Genomic DNA, 19,054 nt, shown 5'->3' with positions numbered 1-19,054 from the left:
CCAGGCCATTACGGTCAGCTTAGGCCGTCACAACTGACAAGACATGGTAAATCACATTTAATTTCTTATTTGAAGTCTTTGTGATATAATCATCCCCATTTGGAAGAAAAATGTATGCTAAAAGGATCACATTTGCACTGATATGCTATAAGAATGAATGAATTTATTTGTCTGAATTGCAGAGAAATTCAACTTCCTGTAATCCCAATTTAAATTCAATTCTATGCAGATTCAAAATAATGATGCCAATTCATATTCAATATTAAATTCTGAATTTTGTACAAGCCTGTTTCACACAACTTGTTTTTCCCCTTTTGTAGATCTGTTTGGTGACATATCTCCACGTGACCAATTTCTCAATGGTAAGCTACCAAATAGTTGTCGGTAGCCTCATAAGCATCTGTATTTGACACCTTTAATAGAATTTGAGTCTTATTTGACTGACTTGTACGTTTCTTATTGTGTTTCAGAATCAGGCGCTACCTACCACCAGCTGCAGGTCCCACAGAGAGAAAGTATGATGCCATATTTCCTTTTTGTACAGTCATGTGCACACAATTCTGCAATAACACCTTAACTATAAAGTCTGGTTTACACTAGAGAAATGCATGAAATTAACGTGCATAAATTGTTTTACAGATGTGACCATGCAAGGTAGTGGGCAGCTTTACAAAGGTAAGTCTATTAAAAGCAGTTATGGTACTGTATGTAACAACTGTTAGGTTAAATTTTATTATATGTAGGTTAAATCAAGATATATGTAGACATATGTAAGTTTAGTTAAGAATTCAGCGAATTATTCTGTGTCAAAATTATATTAGTTGAAACGACCTTAGTCCGGCTGGACATTGTTTGGGAACATTTTGTTTATTCTTTGATATGAGAGTGTATTTTGAACAGAGAAGTGTCTGAAGGACCCACCAAGGTCTGTTTTAGTGTTAAATCGACTCACACACACTCTGAAATGGTAGAATTAAAGTTGAAACTTAGGTCATAGCTTCATAAAAGCTATGAAATATACTGAAATATATTGAAATATACTATGGTAGTGATTTGGATCCCGTAATTAATGAATGCATTCCGTGATTAATGTTAGTTTTATAGTTCTAGATTAGTTTCATAATTACATTATAATTATAATTAAGATCTTATGATTCTAAGGGTTTTTAGTTTAAAAGCATTAACCTAATTTAGTTAATTAACCTGTTAGTTGTTTAATTGTTCTCTCTCTTTCAGACATATTATCATTGTTCTTGTGGTTAAGTTGTTCTTATTTTTTATGTTTATTTTCTTATAACATTCCTTGTTTTAGCATTATTAAAGACATATTGTTATTTGTTATTTTACTTATGTTGATGGAATCAAGATGTAATTTACTGACTGAACACACATTCATGTGTTAAGAATTATTCATGTTAATTATTAAGATGGCGGCATGGTGGTGTAGTGGTTAGCGCTGTCGCCTCACAGCAAGAAGGTCCTGGGTTCAAGCCCCGGGGCCGGCGAGGGCCTTTCTGTGTGGAGTTTGCATGTTCTCCCCGTGTCTGCGTGGGTTTCCTCTGGGTGCTCCGGTTTCCCCCACAGTCCAAAGACATGCAGGTTAGGTTAACTGGTGACCCTAAATTGACCGTAGGTGTGAATGTGAGTGTGAATGGTTGTCTGTGTCTATGTGTCAGCCCTGTGATGACCTGGCGACTTGTCCAGGGTGTACCCCGCCTTTCGCCCGTAGTTCAGCTGGGATAGGCTCCAGCTTGCCTGCGACCCTGTAGAAGGATAAAGCGGCTAGAGATAATGAGATGAGATTATTAAGATCCTTTCTGTGCAAACTAGTGTCTTTGACCTTCTCCGTAGACTAGACATTATCTATGTTTAACATTCCATACTTATTAGCCAAGACTCTGATATCTATCTGTACCTTACTGTCAGCAAAAATATGTTATTATATTACGATTGATTCAAGATCATTACACACTTCCACATAGATGCACACCCATCACACACACACACATGAAGACAAAACATAAACACAGAGACACTATAAGACGTTTTCAAAAATGTTTTCATTTTGACGAGGTGACTGTGCGAATAAACCGGCATGTGAACTCTCTGGTGTTCCCTTGTCTGTTTCTCTTGACCTGATCATTCTCGTCCTCAGATCTGAGGGGGCTCATGAAGGAATCGGGGTCTCTTTCTGGGTGAACCCCAACAACAACATAAGTGATGTGCACATTTTTCTCTCATGACAATTTATTTCCATCCTTTTTTTTAAGACATCACCATCGAGAAGCTGACGGAGATGGTAGCAGAGGTGCTTGTGGTGGTGAGAGGACTCGCAAGGGATATGCAGTTCCTCAGGGGGCACATGGCAGGTGGCATCCCTGATCAAGGGATCCCCGATCAAGATCAAGCTCCGGAGTGCCCCATCAAACTGCCCCTCAGCAATGAGGCAGACTTTAACAATGCTGAAGCATTGTTGAAGACTGAGGCAGTCCGTCTAAAGATGGTAATTTGTTAAACAAACTGATCTTGACTTGTACATTTCTTATTGTGTTTCAATTAATAATAATTAAAAAAACAATGTTCATCTCACTATATGGTGTGAGGTTGATCTGTCCAGTAGATCCCACTCAACAGTGAACTGATCTTTGGCCCCATGAAGCGCCCGGAAGGGGCGGAAACTTAGGCACTCTATAGGCAAACTGGCATGAGCTTTATTCCATTTTTCCTCTTATCTCACTAGATTGCCCACTTGGCCTTGGTGGGAGGCACTTCCTCTGAGTCTATGGTTCGGAGGATGCTTGGAACAGCACTTACCAATGGCCTGGCCTGCAGCTACAGTTGGGCTGGCAAGAATAACAAAAAGGCTTTTAAAGAAACCGTGCTACAGGAGTGCATGTTTGGTGAGTTTATATAAATGTTCCTTCTTGACACACGTGCCGTTTTGACACAGTAATGGTAAAAGTTCAATATTGTACACTTAAAGAACTGTTTTCAGATAACCATTGTATTTCATCACAAACTAAGATTAAAATTTGGACACATGCTGTTGATCCAAGAAATATTGGTTACTGTGGTAGCACGCAGGCGCACACACCCCTCTACAAATGCCTTGTTTAAACTGTTTAAGTCGGGCCAAACGTTCTATCTAACATTACACTTAGCAGACTCTGACACATGCTGTTGATCCAAGAAATGTTGGTTAATGTGGTAGCACGCACGCGCACACACACCCCTGTACAAATGCCTTGCTTAAACTCTTTAAGTCAGGTCAAACATTCTATCTAACATTACACTTAGCAGATTCTTTAATCTTATTTCATAGCCCTCCACACAATCACACAGTGAACGAAAGATACCATTTGTGGTTTGCCTCAAGAAATGCAATTCTTAATAATGAAATAAAACTAAGAAATGCAGTTCTTAGTAATGGAATTATATTATATGTCATACAACTTTTGTATTATTCCTGTCTTTCAGCTGCTGCTTGGCAGAGTGACCGGCGGCTTACCCAGCAGGCCTTCAGCGAATTGGTGAAAAATTGGCTTCGGTACGCCCCTTGGCGTGTCGGGGGAAAGAAAAGGAACTAGATGTAAGTGAACTTGATATTCCTAAATTGCTGTTTTGTAAAAGTAAGAGGTGATTTGTAGTATTTGCTGTCTGCAAAACATTCTATCATGAGCACTGACATAAATGTTGCCTCTGCTTCTCCCACAGCCTCCACTTCAGGATTGAAGTCTTTTTTTTTTCTGTTGTTACTGACACAATAAAACAACAATAACAAACAATCCCTCTTCTGTTATTTCATTCAGTAATTGACAAATATGTATGTATGAATGTATGTGGTTGTATGCAGTGTTTGATCTGTCTGTGTAGGCTGATAGACACCCATGAAGTAACTCTGAATGAATAATAAAAGTAATTATACTCTATTAGCATATGTACCTTTTAGATAATGGTCAAACAGATATTGATTCAGTGTCATGACATGTCGATTTCCATTTAGATGATGGTTGAATCACCATTGATTCAGTATATTATTTCAACATGAAATCAACGGAAATTTAAATGTAAGTTTCTATTTAGATGATGGTTGAATCACTATTGATTCAATGCTGATAGGGTTGAAAATTCAACATTGATTCAACCCAAATTCAAGGGAACACTTTCAATATAATTTCAACATTATTTCAATGTTTTCTGCCAAACGCTATTTCAATGTTGATTCAACTGATTTTTGCTATCTGGGTTCTGATCCATTTGCACACACATGCACAATGCTTACTTTGCACTTATCTTGTCATGCTGTAATATCCTGGAAATACTTGAACTCTTCAATCTGAACTGCATTCTCTTGTACTTTTGCATTAAAATGAACATTTACACACACGCACAATTGCCACTTTGCACCTGTCCTTGTCTTGTCACCCATGTTGTTTATTGTACTTAAATAGATGTGTAGATAGCTAGATGTTTAGACAGCTAAATTTCTACTTAGTTTGTTATCCATAGTTATTTATATATCTTATTTTGTAATATCCTATCTTCTCTATAAATGCACCATGAGGAGCCTGAGGGAAATGGTATTTCAATGCACTGCATACTTGTATATGGATGCATTGACAAAGCTCTCTTGAATCTTGACTCTACAAGCCTGGAAAGGTATCACAAAAGAAGAATGCAGCAGTCTGATGATGTCAGTGGTTTACCAGCTGCATGTAGTCATAACAAGCAACAGATATGCAACCAAATCCATCCATTAGATCAGGGGTGTCCAAACTGATCCATAAAGGGCCGTGTGGCTGCAGGTTTTCATTCCAGCCATGCAGCAGCACACCTGACTTGGCTCATTCAATCAACTGAACTGTCTTCACACAGTCAAACACTACGTTCAGACTGCAACCTGAAACGACCCATATCCGATTTGTTGTGAAATCCGATTTTTTTGTTAGGCCGTTTTCATTGCCAATTATATGAGACTTGTATGCGATCTCCAATATGAATGGAAAACGACCCAAAAGTGTCCCGCATGCGCAAATTGACACGTAATAAGCACATCTACGTAATACGTAAACAAAAAAAAAGCACACTCTTCAAGTTTGCAAGTAAAGCATGGAGATGAGGCGAGACCTGGCGATGTGGTTTTTGTGGCGGCGGCGGCGGAAATCACACAATAATCTGATTAATGTGGGCAGCAGACTAATGAGACCGAAGGTGTCAAATTACTGGAAATTTCCAGAACAATCTTATAATCTTGTAATACAGGATGGTTTAACATCCAGGTCCCTACCAAATCCACCATTAGCTTCAGTGCTTAATTTGTAAAGTGCGAGGTCCCGGAGCGCAGAGGATGACTGGCTCCGGTGCGAAAAAAAAAGAAGGGGGGCCCTTCTGGGCATGTATTGTAATAACACTGCAAATTAAGTTCATCTGCAAAAAACCCCGCTCACACTCTGCACTTGAGATAGGGACAGTGTTGATCGCGGCCAAGAGGCCCTTCAGTTCATCTGGGATGAATTCTCCATTACTTTCCCTGAATGCCCTGATGACATGTCGTCGGTCATTGATGCAAAACTGCTGGCAGAGCGCTTCCACTTCTTTTTCCCCGAACAGCGCGTCTTCCTCCCGTGGCCACGGAAGTGTGCACCCTCCTTTTCCGTAATATACAAACAGATATTTTGTGGATGTCGTTTCATGAGAGAAATCACCAACAAGACAGATATCAAAATCAGACATTAACACTAAATAAACTTGCATTTATTTATTTAATTATTTGTTTTTTTTTTTATTTTTTTTATTTTGTTACATTGTCAAGAGAGGTGATGGATCACCGGATCCAGTGTAAATAGCTGCCGGAGCCAACATCCGAGGTTCCGGAGCGTGCTCCGGCTTGCTCCCCCTCAAATTAAGCCCTGATTAGCTTGATCAATTCTATAAAAGTCTATTTAAATTCTGAAAACTGTACAAATGTTGTTGTTTTCCACCAAAGAGGCGGGATTAGCCAACGCAGAATAGTGACATTTGTCTCTTGTTGATGACGTGTAGGTCGCATGAATGCGACCTGTCCGGTCAGACTGCAGTTGCATGTGAAAATAACGGATATGCATCGGAATTAGGACCACATATCCAAGCGGCCTGGGTCGCATGTGAAAAAATCGGATCTGTGTCGTTCAGATTGTCAATAACAAATCGGATACAGGTCGCATATGGGCAAAAAAATCGGATATGGGTCGTTTCAGGGTGCAGTCTGAACGTAGTCAAATACTTGCAGCCACACCCACCCTTGATTAAAGGGTGGGTGTGTCAGTTGATTGAATAAGCCAAATGAGGTGTGCTGCTGCATGGCTGGAATGAAAACCTGCAGCCACACGGCCCTTTATGGATCAGTTTGGACACCCCTGCATTAGATACTGTATACCATTTATTTGTCAGGGTCATGGGGGAAGCTGGAGCCAATCCCAGCTGATTTTGGGCATGAGGCAGGGTTCACCCTGCCAATCCATTGCAGGACTAACACAGAGACTTACACTTATGGGCAATTTAGAGTAGCCAGTTGACATAATCCGCATGACTTTGGGAGGAAACCAGAGCGCCTGGAGGAAACCCATGCAGGCACCAGGAGAACATGCAAACTCCACATAGAAAGGCTCCAGTCAGCAATGAGGTTTGAACCCAGAATCTTCTTGCTATGAGGCAACACTGATAACCACTGCACCACCGTGCTGCCAAAGGGAAACAGAAACTATCATGTTCCTAATTCTGTGGTTATTATTCAAATTGGCATCTTATCTAATGTATGTCTTTGTTCCTAATTATTGGTTGTTGCTTACTTTTGTGAAGCTTGTTGCTGTAAATGTGGAGTTTTCCAGAGTACTTATGACATTACGGCCTAAGAGGACCCTCTGGACTGAGGTGATGAAGCATGATTTCCCAGCACCAATTGATCCATACAGCATAATTCTGAGGACCTTACTGCTGGACTCGAAGTCTTTCACTTCTTGCAGCATTTGATCTTTTTTCCTGTGAATCAGCAGAAAGAGTTTTATAATGACACTATGATCATCCTTTTTTGTTGTTGTCTTTGTTTGGGGTTTTCTATTAACAACTACACAGTTGAAGTAATTTCACTAGCACTCAATAAATATGTAATAAATAAAACACTTGGGTGTGTGCTGATGTAGGAAAATAATTAAATATTACTACCCAAAGTTGATTATTTTCCTATAACAGCACATCCCATAGTGATCTCTCTTATCCCATAGCAATTTGCCAACAGTTACAATGTTTAATTTTTAAGGAACATCACATCATACCAGAAAGTACAAACCTGTTTGTCCCAAAGATTTTCCCTTACTTTTTATTATTTTTACATCATGTGTTATATCTAAATACAGATTAGCACTTAAAAATATAAGCATGCATTACAAATAGGTATCTGACTATGTAGTGAATAAAAGTCACTATTGATCTTTTTTTATTTCTTCATTTGGGGCCAGACACATACTGATCCATGACAAATTTCTTATTAACCCCTTTAACACTCAGATCTTATTTGGGAGTAAGACATTATTTCAAACCGATTTCTGATAATTTGGAAAATAATAAGTCCCAAGAATTTAAGGGGTTAATCAGCTGCCAATTCAAGTATTAAAAGTGAACATCATGCTGAATGTAAAAATCAGCAATCTTAATGTTATATTTTTCATAATAGAATGCAAAATAATCAAGTAGGATTTAATTAGTTTGTAAAAAAAAAGGATAGAACCATCACTTTGTGTGAATTTATAGGCAAAGAACTTGTATGCAGAATTTTCTTATCGATTTTTGTTAAATCTAAAAATTAACATTTATTCTTACCTCCACTTCTCTCCACTTGCGCTTGAATACTTCATGCAAGAACATTAACATAATGTTATTATTTTTTGGATAATGGCATGAATACATTATAGATGAGATGTATAGATGTTGTTGTGTATTTTTGTGGGCTAAGCTAGCTCTGATGCGAAATCTTAAGGATGCTTACATGGGTAAAAAGTGAAGTCAAAGCAATGTTGCAAAGAAAACAATACCTCAATAATTAACAACACTCGAGAGACAGCCTGACAGAAAATAGCTGATACACTAACTACATATGAATATATTTCCAACAAATGAACTAATTAATGAATCAAAGAATATTTAAATTGGTTTTAATCAAAACAAACATGCTTAATACACATTTGGGGGTATTCCAAGTACATGATTTAGTGACAAACATGGGTAAGTGAACTCAGAGTAAGTGGTAACCCTGCTAATAGATTTTATCCCAACTGTGTTTTGACTGCAGTACAGCAGAACAATTGTTCCTAAGTATTGTTCCTAGTGATACACAAAAGCACCACAAAGGTACAAGGCTTGGCCAAATCAATTTATCAAGTGAAGTTAAGCCTCAAAATTAATCAGATACAGCAGGTTTTCCAGAAGTACATGGTGCCATCAGTGGTGGCTGGTGGTCATTAAAATAAAGGAAGCCCAACTGTTTATATATATATGTGGCAGCTGGGGCGTGGCCAAGCAGCAGTCTGTGAATGGAGGGCGGGGTCCGGGAAGGTAAATGGCTAAGTCATTCCACCTGCTGTCAATTAATATATGTGTGTGTGTGTGTGTGTGTGTGTGTGTGTGTGTGTGTGTGTGTGTTACAGGGACAGCACATAAAAGGAGAGAGAGAGAGCAGAGAAAGGGAGCTCTCTCCCCAACCACAATGCATGTGTAAGTGAGTGACTGAGCAAGTGAGCGAGCGAAGAAAGAAAGAAAGAAAGCAAGTAAGCAAGCAAGCTGAAAAGCCCGAATAAAAGTGTTTATATAAACATCAACTCTCGCCTGCCATGCTTCTGTGCTCCACCCACATCAGGAAGTGTTACAGTGGTGCCGAAACCCAGGATCACAGAAGAGAACCACCCTATGAAGTCCCCACCATTCGAAGAGCTCGTCCTTGCCCTCGCTACCGCCCAGCAGAACCAGCATCAAGTGCTGATTGCCCTCCGAAAGGAGCAGGAGCAACGCTTCAAAGCCTTGATGCTGGCCCAGCAGGAAGATTACCAGGCATTCCGGCACCGGCTCGCGTCAGCAGGGGCGTCTACCACTGCTGTCACCACCCTCATGAAGATGGGACTGCAGGACGATCCAGAAGCGTTCCTCACTCTTTTCAAGCAAGCAGCCGAGGCATGGGGGTGGCCACTGGAGCAGTACGTGGCGCGCCTTCTCCCACTCCTGACTGGCGAGGCGCAGCTCGCAGTGCAGCAGCTCCCTGCTGACAGCCGGCTGGTCTACGTGGACCTAACAAAAGCCATCCTGCAGCGGCTTGGCTGCTCCCCGGAGCAACATCGGCAGCGCATCCGGGCGCTGGCATTGGAGAAAGTTGGCCAGCCGTTTGCATTCGGCCAGCAACTCCGGGATGCCTACCGGCGGTGGCTGAGGGCGTAAAACCACGACGCTGACGAGATCATCGATCTGGTGGCACTGGAGAAGTTTGTCTTTCGACTTCCGGAAGGAATGGCAGAATGGGTCCAGTGTCATCACCTGGCATCGCTGGAGCAAGCCATCGAGCTGGCGGAGGACCATCTAGAGGTGGCTCTGAAAGGCTCACTTCTCTTCTCTCTCTCTTTTCTCCCCCTGTCTCTCGCCCCTGTCTCTCGCCCCCCTCCTCACCCCGTTCCCCTGCCACAGAGACGGTGGCTGGCTCCTCCCCAGCCGGCCCATTGCACCCGTGGTGTCCTCCCCTCTCCCTCTCCTGTGTCTGTGTTGTCTCCCCCTCAGGTGAGTGACACCCATAACACCAGTGCAGAGGGAAAGCCTGGGCCGGTGTGCTGGCGTGGCGGGGAATCAGAGCATCTCCAAGGTCAGAGCTCCACAAGGGAGGTGGGTGCTGCAATCCGGATCCCTGACGTGCCAGAAACCGCCCCTGATCAGGCCGGAACATATTGCATACTGGTGAGTATTCAAGGGGCTACATATCACGCTTTGGTGGATTCCGGTTGAAATCAGACCTCAGTTCACCAATGCCTGGTGCAAGGTGAGGCATTGGGGGGAGCACAAGTGGTGAAAGTGTTGTGTGTGCATGGGGATGTTCACCATTACCCTCTAGTGTCTGTCCAAATTCTATTCCAGGGCCAAATGCATAGAATAAAGGCGGCGGTTAGTCCCCGTCTCACCCACTCGTTGATTTTGGGTACTGATTGGCCAGGATTTAAAAACCTAATGGAACATTTAACATGCGGTGGGTCCTGCATGTGGTCACGGGAAGATCCCGGTGTGGCGTTAACTGGAGAAGCTGTCACAGAGCCATTTATGTCAACATTGCGTCAGAGTGAGGAGCAGCCCACTCCTCCTCCTTCTCTTGGGGATTCCCTTGGGGATTTCCCATTAGAGCAGTTGCGAGACGAGACTCTGTGGCATGCGTTTGACCAAGTGAGAGTAATCAATGGTCAAACTCTTCAGCCAAGCGCAGCACTGACCTTCCCCTATTTTGTCATTGTTAAAGATAGATTGTACCGAGTGATGCAGGACACTCAAACCAAGGAACAAATAACCCAGTTGTTAATCCCAAAGAGCCGTAGGGAACTCGTGTTCCGTGCAGCTCACTTTAATCCCATGGCTGGACACTTGGGTCAAGATAAAACACTAGCCCGAATAATGGCCCAGTTCTATTGGCCAGGGATTCATGGGGATGTCCGTCGATGGTGTGTGGCATGCCGTGAATGCCATTTAGTAAGTCCCACGGCCACTCCAAAAGCGCCTTTGCACCTTCTTCCTCTAATCGAGACCCCGTTTGAGCGAATTGGGATGGATCTCGTCGGGCCATTAGATCGGTCAGCATGGGGAGATTGCTTTATTTTAGTTCTAGTGGCCTATGCAATGCAATATCCAGAAGCAGTGCCTCTCCGCAATATCTCAGCACGCAGTATTGCGGAAGCGCTCTTCCGCTTTATCTCCGGGGTCAGGATTCTGAAAGAAATCCTGACAGACCAAGGCTCTTCGTTTATGTCACGCACACTGTGCGAGCTGTATGGGTTACTGGGGATTAAGTCTTTCTGCACCAGTGTCTATCACCCACAAATGGATGGCTTCGTAGAGCGATTTAACCAGACACTCAAAAACATAATCCGTAAATTCGTAAGTGAAGATGTGCATAATTGGGATAAGCGGCTTGAGCCCCTGTTGTTTGCAGTACAAGAGGTCCTGCAAGCCTCCACGTGGTTTTCTCCCTACGAATTATTATATGGGCGTAAGCCGCGTGGCATTCTGGACGTGCTCTGGGAAAATTGGGAGGAGGGACCTTCACAGAGTAAAAATGAAATCCAGTACATTCTTGACCTGCGCACAAAACTCCACACCCTCATGCACCTAACCCAGGAAAATTTGCAGCAGGCACAAGAACGTCAAAGCCGGCTGTATGACAGGGGCAAGCGCCTTAGAGAGTTCACGCCGGGAGACAAAGTGCTCGTATTATTGCCCACGTCGAGTTCTAAATTAGCCACCAAGTGGCAAGGGCCCTTTGAAGTTACATGGCGAGTCGGGGACGTCGACTATGAGGTGAAGCAAATGAACAGGGGTGGGGCACTGCAAATCTACCACCTCAACCTTTTAAAACACTGGAATGAGGGGGTCCCCATGGTGTTGGCGTCGGTAGTCCCAGAGAAAGTGGAGCTGGGGCCGGAGGTAAAAAAGATAACATCTTGGACCACTCCGGTCCCTTGTGGAGACCACCTCTCACCGGCCCAACTCACACAGGTAGCCAAGTTGCAGAAGGAATTTTCTGACATGTTCTCACCACTTCCTGGTTGTACCCACCTCATAGAACACTACATCGAAATGCCCCCGTGAGTGGTAGTGCGTAGCCGCCCTTACCAATTGCCTGAACACAAGAAAAAGGTGGTTTAGGACAAACTCAAAGCCATGCTCGAAATGGGTATAGTCGAGGAGTCCCACAGTGACTGGAGCAGCCCAGTGGTCCTGGTTCCCAAGACCGACAGGTTGGTCCGGTTCTGTGTGGACTATAGAAAAGTCAATGCGGTGTCTAAATTTGACACATACCCAATGCCTCGCATTGAGTTGCTTGATCGCTTAGGCACTGCTCACTTTTATTCGACACTGGATCTAACAAAGGGATATTGGCAGGTCCCCTTGACTCCTCTATCCTGAGAGAAAATGGCCTTTTCCACACCGTTTGGCTTACACCAATTTGTCATGCTCCCTTTGGGTTGTTTGGGGCGCCCACTACATTCCAGCGGCTTATGGACAGGGTCCTCCGCCCTCACGCTGCCTATGCGGCTGCCTATCTAGACGACATTGTAATCTACAGTAATGACTGGCCACGGCACTTGGAACACCTGAGAGCTGTTCTAAAGTCGCTGAGGCGAGTGGGCCTCACAGCTAACCCGAAATGGTGTGCGATTGGGCAGGTGGAAGTACGGTGTCTGGGGTTCCACTTGGGCAATGGGCAGGTGCATCCCCAAATTAACAAGACTGCAGCAATTGTGGCCTGCCTGAGGCCCAAGACCAAAAAGGAGGTGAGATGGTTCTTGGGGCTGGCTGGCTATTATCGTAGGTTTCTACCTAATTATTCGGACATCACCAGCCCGCTAACCGATCTCACAAAAAAGGGGCTCAAGATCCAGTCCAGTGGACGGAGCAGTGCCAACAGGCCTTCTCTGAGGTAAAAGCTGCACTGTGGGGGGGGGCACTTTTACACTCTCCTGACTTCTCTCTCCCCTTTATTTTGCAGACTGATGCATCAGACAGAGGGCTGGGGGCTGTTTTGTCCCAGGAAGTGGAAGGCGAGGAGCGCCCCGTGCTGTACATCAGCCGAAAACTCTTGATGCATGAAAGCAGGTACAGCACAATCGAGAAGGAGTGTCTTGCCATCAAGTGGGTGGTCCTCGCCCTCCGATATTACCTGCTGGGGTGCTCTTTCACTCTCTGTTCGGACCACGCGCCCCTCCAGTGGCTCCACTGCATGAAGGATGCCAATGCACGGATCACCCATTGGTATCTCGCCCTCCAGCCATTTAAGTTCGAGGTGATCCACAGGCCGGAGGCGCAGATGGTGGTGGCGGACTTCCTGTCGGGGGGGGAGTCGGGATCAGGCCGGACGGCTCCCCGGCCTGAGTCAGGCGGTGGGGGTATGTGGCAGTGGGGGTGTGGCTAAGCAGCAGTCTGTGAATGGAGGGCAGGGTCGGGGAAGGTAAATGTCTTAGTCATTCAACCTGCTGTCAATTAATGTGTGTGTGTGTGTGTGTGTGTGTGTGTGTGTGTGTTACAGGGACGGCACATAAAAGGAGAGAGAGAGCAGAGAAAGGGCGCTCTCTCCCCAACCACAATGCATGTATGAGTGAGTGAGCAAGTGAGTGAGTGAGCGAGTAAGCGATGAAAAAAAAGAAAGAAAGAAAGCTGAAAAGCCCGAATAAAAGTGTTTTTATTCGGGCTTTTCAGCTTGCTTTCTTTCTTTCTTTCTTTCTTTCATCGCTCACTCACTCACTTGCTCACTCACTCACACATGCATTGTGGTTGGGGAGAGAGCTCCCTTTCTCTGCTCTCTCTCTCCTTTTATGTGCTGTCCCTGTAACAAACAGACACACACACACTCGCACATTAATTGACAGCAGGTGGAATGACTTAGCCATTTACCTTCCCCAACCCCGCACTCCATTCACAGACTGCTGCTTGGCCACACCCCCGCTGCCACTATATATATATATATATATATATATATATATATATATATATATATATATTAGTGCTGTCAAAAATGTCATGTTATTAATACTTGACTCAATTTTAACGGCGATAATTTTTTTCGCGAGATTAACGCTCTGTGACATGATGTAGGTTTTTCATAAGCTTTTGAAACTGCCAGGAACTTGCAACAGAGACAAACGATAGCAGCTAGACTGTAATGCCCCGCACAGCCAGAGTCCTCTGTCCTCCTCCCAAAGAACCAGCACGGGCAGGGCGTGTTAGTAGAGATGGGATTTATGGCTCTTTGATGGGATCCGCATCTTTGTGATCCGTTCTTTGAAAAGAGCCATTCAAAAGACTGGCTCATTTGGCTCTTTTTAAATATTTATTCAGTTTTAAGAAGACAGCATCTAAAGAAGCCAGATCCCTCTGAACTGTAAACTCAATGCTATCCCAGAAATCCTTCCTGTAATATGCAAATTTGGCCGCCTCTGATTGGACAGCGCGATGTATCAACAGGCAGAAAGTGTAAAAGTACAAAATGTGTTAAGTGAGCTGAAACAGTAAAGATCAGATTCAATGCAATATTTATCAACGAACAACTTAAAGTTAATATAATAGTGTACTTTATATTATAATCAAGCATGTCAAGCCTACCGTCACTGTGTAACCTGTCTCTGTGAGTTGTAGACTAACTCAAGCAGTAGATCACTTCACTCATGGTTCTTTTGCCAGCCCCGGTGTTCGGCTTAGGTTTCACTTTGCAGTGGCTGTGTCAAGACATGTTATGCTTTGCAATACAAAGCAAGCCCATTCACATTTTTTATGTTGATAAGAGAATTACAATGGTTTTTCATGTGACAAAAATGTGCGATTAAATTGCGATTAATCACGAGTTAACTATGACAGTCGCGACATTAATCACGATTAAATATTTTAATAGCTTGACAGCACTAATATATATACAGTATATATATATATATATATATATATATATATATATATATATATGACAGTTGTGCTTCCTTTATTTTAATAACCACCAGCCACCACTGATGGCACCATGTACAGTGTTGCTTAAAAGTTTGTGAACCTTTTAGAATTTTCTATATTTCTACATAAATATGACCAAAAACATCATTACATTTTCACACAAGTCCTAAAAGTAGATAAAGAGAACCCAGTTAAACAAATGAGACAAAAATAGTATACTTGGTCATTTATTTATTGAGGAAAATGATCCAATATTACATATCTGTGAGTGGCAAAATTATGTGAACCTTTGCTTTCAGTATCTGGTGTGACCCCCTTGTGCCACAATAACTGCAAATAAACATTTCTGGTAACTGTTGATCAGTCCTGCACACCAGCTTGGAGGAATTTTAGCCCATTCCTCCGGACAGAACAGCTTCAACTCTGGGATTTTGGTAGGTTTCCTCACATGAACTGCTCGCTTCAGGTCCTTCCACAACATTTCGATTGGATTAAGGTCAGGACTTTGACTTGGAAATTCCAAAACATTAACTTTTATTCTTCTTTAACCATTCTTTGGTCGAATGACTTGTGGGCTTAGGGTCATTGTCTTGCTGCATGTCCCACCTTCTCTTGAGATTCAGTTCATGGACAGATGTCCTGACATTTTCCTTTAGAATTCACTGGTATATTTCAGAATTCATTGTTCCATCAATGATGGCAAGCCGTCCTGGCCCAGATGCAGCAAAACAGGCCCAAACCATGAAACTACCACCACCATGTTTCACAGATGAGATAAGGTTCTTCTGCTGGAATGCAGTGTTTTTCCTTTCTCCAAACATAATGCTTCTCATTTCAACCAAAAAGTTCTATATTGGTCTCATCCATCCACAAAACATTTTTCCAGTAGCCTTCTGGCTTGTCCAAGTGATCTTTAGCAAACTGCAGATGAGCAGCAATGTTATTTTTGGAGAGCAGTGGCTTTCTCCTTGCCACCCTGCCATGCACACCACTGTTGTTCAGTGTTCTCCTGATGGTGGACTCATGAATATTAACATTAGCCAATGTGAGAGAGACCTTCAGTTGCTTAGAAGTTACCATGGGGTCCTTTGTGACATCACTGACAATTACACGCCTTGGTCTTGGAGTGATCCTTGTTGGTCGACCATTCCTGGGGAGGGTAACAATGGTCTTGAATTTCCTCCATTTGTACACAATCTGCCTGACTGTGGATTGGTGGAGTACAAACTCTTTAGAGATGGTTTTGTAACCTTTTCTAGCTTGATCAGCATCAACAACACTTTTCCAAGGTCCTCAGAAACCTCCTTTGTTCGTGCCATGATACACTTCCACAAACGTGTGCTGTGAAGATCAGACTTTGATAGATCCCTGTTCTTTAAATAAAACAGGGTGCCCACTCACACCTGATTGTCATCCCATTGATTGAAAACACCTGACTCTCATTTCACCTTCAAATTAACTGCTAATCCTAGAGGTTTACATACTTTTGCCACTCTCAGATATGTAATATTGGATCATTTTGCTCAATAAATAAATGACCAAGTATAATATTTTTGTCTCATTTGTTTAACTGGGTTCTCTTTATCTAATTTTCAGACTTGTGTGAAAATCTGATGATGTTTAGGTCATATTTATGCAGAAATATAGAAAATTCTAAAGGGTTCACAAACTTTCAAGCACCACTGTACTTCACATGACACATGGTGCCATCAGTGGTGGCTGGTGGTTATTAAAATAAAGGAAGCACAACTGTCTTTTATATTGTAAGGTGGGTGGAGCACAGAAGCACGGCAGGCCAGAACTGAGTTCTCTTCAACTCTTTATTTGCACTTTTCGGTGTCTACTTTTCTCTCCCAGTCACACGCGCACATACACACAAGCATTCTGGTTGGGGAGAGAGCTCCCTTCCTATGCTCTCCCTCTCCTCTTATAGGGCACTGTCACTGGGGAAGACACACAAACACAGGTTAATTCCCATCGGGTGCAGTGATTCTGCCACTTACCTTCCCTGACTTTGCCCTCCATTCACAGACTGACACTTGACCACGCCCCCGCTGCCACATACCCCCCCACCACCCAACTCAGGCCGGGGAGCCGTCCGGCCTGCAGCTGACCCCCTCCCACCGATGGGAGAGGAAATACGCCACGACTATCTGCACCCCCGGCCTGTGCACCACCTCGAACGTAAACGGCTGGAGTGCCAGATACCAACGGGTGATCCACGCTTTGGCATCCTTCATGCAGTGGAGCCACTGCAGGGGCGCGTGGTCCGACCAGAGGGTGAAAGGGTGCCTCAGCAGGTAGTAGCGGAGGGCGAGGACCGCCTACTTGATGGCGAGGCACTCTTTTTCTATGGTGCTGTGCCTGCCCTCGCACACCGACAGCTTCCGGCTGATATACAGGACTGGACGGTCCTCCCCCTCCACCTTCTGGGACAGAACAGCCCCCAGCCCTCTGTCCGACACATCTGTCTGCAAAATAAAGGGGAGAGAAAAGTCAGGGGAGTGTAATAGTGCCCCCCCCCCCACAGTGCAGCCTTTACCTTAGAGAAAGCCCGCTGGCATTGCTCCATCCACTGGACCTGATCTGGTGCCCCCATTTTAGTGAGATCAGTCAGCGGGCTGGTGACGTCTGAATAATTAGGTATAAACCTACGGTAGTAGCCAGTCAGCTCCAGGAACTGTCTCACCCATTTTTTTGGTCTTGGGCCTCGGGCAGGCCACAATCGCTGATGTTTTATTAATTTGGGGACGCACCTGCCCATTGCCCAAGTGGAAGCCCAGATACCGGACTTCCACCTGCCCAATCTCACACTTCTCCAGGTTGGCTGTGAGACCCGCTCACCTCAGCGACCTAAGGACGACCCTTAAGTGTTCTAGGTGCCACGGCCAGTCATTACTATAAATAATGATGTCGTCCAAGTATGTGGCCGCATAGGTGGCATGGGGATGGAGGACCCTATCCCTAAACTGCTGGAACATAGCGGGTGCCCCAAACAGCCCAAAAGGATGTGTGATGAACTGGTGTAAGCCAAACAGTGTGGAAAAGGCCGTTTTCTCTCAGGATAATGGAGTCAAGGGGATCTGCCAATATCCCTTTGTGAAATCCAGTGTCAAATAAAAACGAGCCATGCCTAGTCGATCGAGCAACTCGTCAATACAAGGCATTGGGTACGCATCAAATTTAGACACCGCGTTGACTTGTCTATAGTCCACACAGAACCGGGCTGACCCGTCAGCCTTGGGAATCAAGACCACCGGGCTGCTCCAGTCACTGTGGGACTCCTCGACATAAAATTATTATCCACATGTCCGTGTTCAAAGTTTCTGCAGATTAAACCGTGGATGTCACATTGATTAACGAGTCCCAACTCCTTCAGTTGAGCAAAAGGTAAATGTAGGAGTCCTACAGATCAGTCCAAAGATGTCCTGGCAGTCTTGACATAATTTAGATGAGGTATGCGTTGTCCCCCCGTAATCAAGCAATGTTTATCCACCGTTGTGATTCTATTAAGTCATAAACTTTTAATCACCTCCTGGTGTTGAACAGCATCTAAATACCTGAAGTTTTTCCTTGTATTGCAAACGGGGACTTATATCTGACAGTGAGCCACTGTCTGCCACACCTGGTTCCTTATTTCCACCCCGGTCGTGTCATCTCCCTGCTACTTGCCAAGTTGACAGGAGTTGCATCTCCTCTTGGTCTGGGGTGGTAGGGGTGCTCACCACTTTCACTGGGACTCCTCATGAAGCCATGTCCCTTGTTGCCGCCGCCACATCCTGGTACAGCCGAGTGCCATCTTTGTAGAATACTCGCATCTTTGCAGGATACGGAGTCTGAAACTTTATTTGCTTTTCTTTCAGCATTTTCTTCGCTTTGGCATATTCACTGGGTTCCCTTAGCACCTCTGATGGGAAGTCATGGTCAATGTAGAAACAAGTATCATTACAAAACACTTCTTTTTTCTGCCATGCTCTCCGGAGGACCTCTTCTTTCGTCTGGTAGCTCCCAAATTTAACCACAATAGACCGGAGTCAAGCCTGATTGTTGGGCTTCGGTTGCAGAGCTCGATGGCCTCGTTCAATTCCGAGGTCCTGATAAGGGGGGAGGTCGACCACGTCTTTCAATAAGTTGTCAAGAAAACCAGCCATATTGCTGCCCTCTTTATTCTCCAGTATCCCATAGATCCTTACATTGTCTCACCACACTCAACCCTCCTGGTCAATTAGTTTAGCCTCCAGATTAGTTTGGTGCTGTGCTAGCTTCTTAATTACCATTGATGCTGCCTGAAGTACAATCTCTGTTTCTTCAATTCTCTCCTCCACTTCATCTAGTCTGTTGCTTGCTC

At 44.1% G+C, this 19,054-nt stretch overlaps 1 long non-coding RNA gene across 1 annotated transcript; it reads left to right on the top strand.

The window, feature by feature from the left end:
* The first annotated feature begins 3,502 nt into the window (after window positions 1-3,502).
* On the top strand, window positions 3,503-3,785 carry LOC132866637 (uncharacterized). Its single transcript, XR_009650605.1, has 2 exons — window positions 3,503-3,589; window positions 3,715-3,785. It is a non-coding gene; the product is annotated as an uncharacterized LOC132866637 (long non-coding RNA).
* Window positions 3,786-19,054: the final 15,269 nt, after the last annotated feature.

This window comes from Neoarius graeffei, chromosome 18 (genome assembly GCF_027579695.1).
Source record: "Neoarius graeffei isolate fNeoGra1 chromosome 18, fNeoGra1.pri, whole genome shotgun sequence".
NCBI classification, from domain to species: Eukaryota; Metazoa; Chordata; class Actinopteri; order Siluriformes; family Ariidae; genus Neoarius; species Neoarius graeffei.
Note: the sequence above shows the minus strand (reverse complement) of the source record. Positions and strands in the feature narration are given on the sequence as shown.